Source organism: Octopus sinensis, linkage group LG8 (assembly GCF_006345805.1).
Source record: "Octopus sinensis linkage group LG8, ASM634580v1, whole genome shotgun sequence".
Lineage (NCBI taxonomy): Eukaryota > Metazoa > Mollusca > Cephalopoda > Octopoda > Octopodidae > Octopus > Octopus sinensis.
In genome coordinates, this window is record NC_043004.1 from 100121288 (window position 1) to 100127724 (window position 6437).

Sequence of the window (6437 nt, forward strand, 5' to 3'; positions counted from 1 at the left end):
TTTACATTCTGAGTCCAAATGCAGCTGAGATCAGTTTAGTTTTATACTTTCGGAGATGAAATGCTGGTTCGATTTAATCAAGTAATTCCTCTCCAGAGTTTTCTACGCTAGAAAATATTATAGCTTATATTATTATAATTATTATAACAGCAGGAGTGGCTGTGTGGTAAGTAGCTTGCTTACCAATCACATGGTTCCGGGTTCAGTCCCACTGCCTTGTGGGTGGAAAATGAAAGAAGCTTGTATATATATATATATATATATGTGTGTGTGTGTGTGTGTGTGTGCGTGTGTGTGTGTGTGTGTGTGTGCGTGTGTCTGTCTATCGGTCGGTCTGTGTCTGTATTTTTGTCCCCCGTAACTTAGCGGTTCGGCTAAAGAGACCGATAGAATAGGTACTAGGCTTACAAAGAATAAATCCTGGGGTCGATTTCCCCGACTAAAAGCGGTACACCAGCATGGCCGCAGTCAAATGACTGAAAAAAGTAAAAGAGTAAAAGAGTATAACTGGAGCTAGATTGGCAGGATCTTGGGACTTCGGAGAAAATTCTTTAACATGTATTCACGACATTATACATTTTGAGTACAAAACTCGCCGATATCAACATTGTTCTCCATCAAACCAGAAGCAATAAAAAAAATGTTCCCGAAAAGAATTGTATTTCAGTGCAATCGACTAACTCTCCGTCCTAATTTCCAGTCATTGTACTTAAGTTTAAATTAATTCTAACGTTACAAGCAATGTTCGCAAGGGAATATAGAACTGATAGTACAGCGGACCAAAGGCCTAGCAGCATTTTACGACTCTATATTTTCTAAGTTGAATCCACACTTTCAGATTCAGTTTTTACCTTTCGTTGTTCAGTTTAGATCGTTTGTCCAAATTAATCACTTTCCTTATTCCATTTACTTTCCTTGTTTAGATCCCAAAGGAATAGATATCAGCCCAAGTAATTGAGTAGTGCATGGGTTAGATGTAGTCCTCAGCATTCCACCCAGCTAATTTCGTGGCCCCGTGCCAATATTAGGAATCAATAACATCACATGTATATAGTCAATTCTGCTTCTCTCTTTGAGCGATTCAACTTATTCCAAGTTTTCCATACTTCCATGATTATTACATCAATTGATTTCTCTCTCTCTCTCTCTCTTTCTCTCTCTCTCTCTTTCTCTCTCTCTCTCTCTCTCTCTCTCTTTCTCTCTCTCTCTCTCTCCTCTCTCTCTCTCTCTATTTATCTATCTATCGATCTGTCTCTTTCTCTCTCTGTCTTTCTATCTCTCTCTCTCCCCTCCTCCTCTCCACTGGATTCGTCCAACAGGCGTCTGGCAGATGAAGAAACATTGCAATGCAGTCGTTTCATTTAAATTCGTTATTTTTTTGTTACTGTTACTGTTGTTGTTGTTGATTTCTTTGTCGCTAGTCATCAACAAAGTTCCTACCTTTGTTTTACCATCCCTGACTGATACGCTGCCAATGTCGCAAATATTGGAAATATTTCTTTCAATTCTCTTACAACCTTATTTCCGTCTCTTATGATTTGATTTTGATCTGATTTCATTTTTATACGCATATATTAATTGCATATCTGTCTGTTCTTTTAACAGTTTGGCACTATCGTTTTCTTCTTCTAGACATTTCTATTTCCAGATGCCTAGTTCTCTTTTCTTTTCTTTTTTTCTTCTTCTTCATCAAAGATGAAATGATTAAGCATCGTATAAATTGTCTTCATATTCTTCCAAGAAATTGCAACTGGCCGTGTCTGTGGAGAGTGCGAGATTATTGAAAGAAAGTGTCGGACTACCGGTTTACATCCTGTCACTGGTATTGTTTTTCTCTTTATGCCAGCTTCAATTACTCTAGGCTGCCTGGTGAAGTAGCGAGTGAATAGGTTCCATGAGTCCGTCCAGTTTTGCACTGAAAGCAGCTGGAGTAGTGTATCATTTTAGTTTCCAACAATTATATACTCGCAGTTACGAAATATTTATTTTGAGTCTTTCTACGGTTGGATGACGGAACGATGATGACAATGACGATGATGACGTCGATTGTGATGACGATTGTGATGACAACGACGACAGTGGGGCGGTAGTGATGGTGGTGGTGGTGGTGGTGGTTTTGGTGGCGGCGGCGGCGGCGGCGGTGGTTGTGGTTGTCCCACTGGTGGTGGTTGCGTTGATGATGATAACGACGACTACGATGATGACCATGGTGATGATGATGATGATGATGATGATGATGATGATGGTGATGAGTGTACACCGACATAACAGTCAGCCTGATTACGGAATTCATGTTCTTGTATTTTTTTTTCTTTCATTTATTATTTTTTTATTCAATTCATTCCGAAATTTCAGTTCCTTACATTTTCTTCCCATTTCCTGCTGTCATTTTTCTTTTATTCCTGATGCCTTATTTCCGATAATACTTTCTTCTTTTTTCTTTCCGTCGCTTTCGTTCTCTCCCCACTTTTCTCTCACTCTCTTTCTCTCTCTCTCTCTCTCTCTCTCTCTCTCTCTCTCTCTCTCTCTCTCTCTCTCCCCATATACATATATATATATATATATATATATATATACATTCATATATGAACATATGTATGCATTTTCTTTATGTTTCAATTCCATTGTCTTTGTTTTATCTTCATTTGTTCGTCCATTTTTCACTCCACTCCTATTTATTGTCCTAATTTTACTCGATATTCCTCGAAATTCCCCCTCTATTGTATTGAATTTTCATTTTTCTTAGCCTTTCTATATATCCTTTCCTTTTTATTTGGAGCCTTTTGATATTTCTTTCTTTCTTTGTTCCTCCCTCAATTTCATTTCTTTGAATTTTTTCCAGTTATTTCCAAGCCATTAAAACCGTTCTTCCTGTTCTGATTCACTCACAGCCATACGAAAAGACAAGACAATGTCGCAGATAATGAAGTCTTGTATTACGGAAACACTTGTTAGTTACCTCATATACATCATTCTTTCTACGTCTTTTTCTCCCTTTTCATTTCTTATTCATAATTATTGTGTCATTTCGAATTTTTATTATGTTTCCTTTTCTTTGAATATTCTTTTTTTTATCTTTTATCTTTTACTTGTTTTAGTGTTCAGACAGCAGCCACGTACATTAGTTGAATGTATCGACTTCAGTACCTATCTTTGCTTGGTACTTATACTTTCAGTCACTAAGTCAAGAGGTATAAGAGAAGACACAGGCACAAAGACACACATGTATATACATATATATACGACAGGTTTCATTCTGACTCAGTCTACCTAATCTGCCCAAAAGACTTTGGTCGGCCCGAGTCTATAGTAGAAGACACTTGACCAAGGTGCCACGTAATGGGACTGAAGCATGAACTATATGGTCCATAAGCATATATGGTTCACTTTTAACCTCGCTATATGGGCCTAGTATTCTTTAAGGATTTCTGTATTTTGCAAATACTCAGATGATATCTGGGAATAGCTCAAAACTTAGTAGCAAAGTTGATGGAAATACATTTGAAAAAGGGCCAAAAGAATCGTTGATAATTCGAAAAGCAGGATGATTTGAGAACTAGAAGATACACGAATTTATTTATATTTCGTGTTTTGGGTAATGGGCTCGATGTGTTGTATTGCTGACTTTGTGTCACCCACATCTGTTGGGAGTGAGGTAAGATATCCATGTTGGATAGTTGCAACGAAGAACTGATTAGATGACCTGATAGTTTGTGAGACAGTTATAGTCTGGTACGTATTAGATTTCGAACTGAGGTGATCACAACCACGAAACGATACTTAGATCGAACAGATGAGATTCTGCTAAAAAGAAACCCCAGAGAGTTAAACTAGATGGCATCATATACTACAATTAAATCGAGAAAGACAATCGCAGGATCCTATATAGATCGTAATAACGTGACTACAATAAGTTATGATTATAGAAAAATGATAGAGGAATAATGGAGTTTATTTGATTCTTTTTTTTCTAATTCTTAACTGCCCTGTTAGTAATAAGATTTATGCATATAACACAAATGTACACAGACCACAAGCATTCATATAGATGTAGATGCAAGTATACATATACATACATTCCTACATACATACATACATTCCTACATACATACATACATACATACATACATACATACATACACACACACACACAACACACACACTCACACACATATGGGTACAGAAAAGTTCATGGAAATGAGGGTGCTGTGAAAAGCCTGGCTGAAGGCCCAAGCATCTGTGTTCTGTTACAGGGCTTAGAAAAACTGAAGGACCGCTACAATAAGTGTGTGAATCTGAGAAGTGAACATTATGAACAAAATCACAGTTAACTAATCTTCCTGTATTTTCTTTTACTCAAAGCCAGGATCTTTCCAACATCCCGTTGTATATGCACGCATCAGATGACACGTGGCCAAACACAGAGATGAGTCTGAAACCCAAAAGTCATGAAGCGAGCCTTTTTAACAGCATAACCACACCTTCACACACGCACGCGCGCGCACAAGCACACACACACAGATATGTATATATATATATATGTATATATATATACACATATGTCTCCTTTCTTGACATTTAGGCCAGCATTCATCACTCCACTCGTAGCACCTCTATCCACTACAAACACACTCATACCTCAACTTCTCCTCCTCCCACCCCAAACACACCAAGCTTTCCATCCCCTATTCCCAATTCCTCCATCTACGTAGGCTCTGTAGTGACGACCATGACTTTGAGACTTAGTCTCAACTCATGGCCCGCCATTTCATCCTACGTAGATATCCCCTCACCACTATCCACACCACCCTTGCCAGAGCAGATTCCATGGACCGTGCATCTGCTCTCTCCCCCCGAACCCGTCCTGCAGTCTCCCGCCTCCCTTTTACCCTCACCTACCACCAACCACCTACCTCTCCAACGCACCATTCTCCGAGCTTTCCGGCATCTCCAGTCCGACCCGTCCACTTCACACATCTTCCCTAACCGACCCCTTCCCTCCTTCAAACAAGCCCACAACCTACGAGACTTCTTGGTCCACAGCTTCTTCCCTGACCCTACCTCCCAACCTGGCTCGTTCCCCTGCTCCCGCCCACGTTGCCGCACTTGCCCTTACCTCACCGGCACCCATCATCGACCCTATTGCATCACTGACTCCTTCACCTGCACCTCCAGCAATATCATCTATTGCATCTCCTGCTCTCTCTACCATTCTCAGTACATCCGACAAACGGGACGCCGCTTGGCTGACCGGTTCGCGGAACACCTCCGAGACATCCGCCTCGGTAATGACACACCGGTCTCACGCCATTTCCGCTCTACCGGTCTCTCTTTGCAATATCTCTCTGTGTTCGGATTGTCCTTGCACAGAGGCATCCTGGCTCCCGTTTGCGCTGTGAACAGGGATTAATCTTCTGTCTTCGCTCTTTTACGCCATTTGGGCTCAACTCTCCTCCCCTCTTCATCTAATCTCCTCCCCTTGCCTCTCTCCCCCTCCCGCGTACTTCCTCCCACCCAACTGTCCTCTCTTACCCCGACTCCTACTTCTCTTCACTCCTACTTTTCTTCAACGCTACTTTCTTTCCCTCTTCTCTCTTACTCTCTTTCTCTCTTTCTCTCTTCTCTCTTCTCTTTTACTCTCTCCTCTTTCCCTCTTTCCCTCTTCTCTCTTACTCTCTTTCTCTCTTCCCTCTTTCTCTCTTCAATCTTATTCTCTTTCACTCTTCTCTCTTCTCTCCTCTTCTCTCTCCCCACATACCTGCCTTCCCCTCCCCATAAGCCCACCCCACCCCTAAATATTCTAACTCCACCTTCTCTATCCTTCCCATCTCCCGCATCCCCTCCCTCATCCCATCCCACACACCCTCTCCCACATACTCCACCTCTACCCCCACACTCTGCCTACCCACACACCCTCTCCCACATACACGCACACGTTTAGACCACCAGCCCTCTTTCACACGCACATACATACTCTCCTATACACACACGCACCTTCGTGTTGGGGGTCATCTTTACTTTGTTATCTCCCCTACTTCTTACCTCTCGTGTATGACCCTTCTGTCTGGCAGTCGCCATGATAGATCGTTAGCCACTTCACACATTTTTTTCTCTCCTTGTTTTATCTGTGTCCCTTTTTGTAGAAGAGCGTAGGCTCGAAACGTAAAAGATTTTTTCTATTCCTGAGCGTTATACTAATACATCTGTTTATTTTGTACACCACCTGTCTTATATATATATATATATATATATATATATATATACACACATACACACACGTTTTTTTTCAGCCTCTGTCTAATAAATAAACATACAAGCTTCTGGTTGACTGGGGGCTATTGTAGAAGATACTGGTCCGAAGAGTCGCGCGGTGGCACTGAACCCGCAACCATGTGGTTGGGACAAAGCTTCACATCTGCACCTACATATATATATAT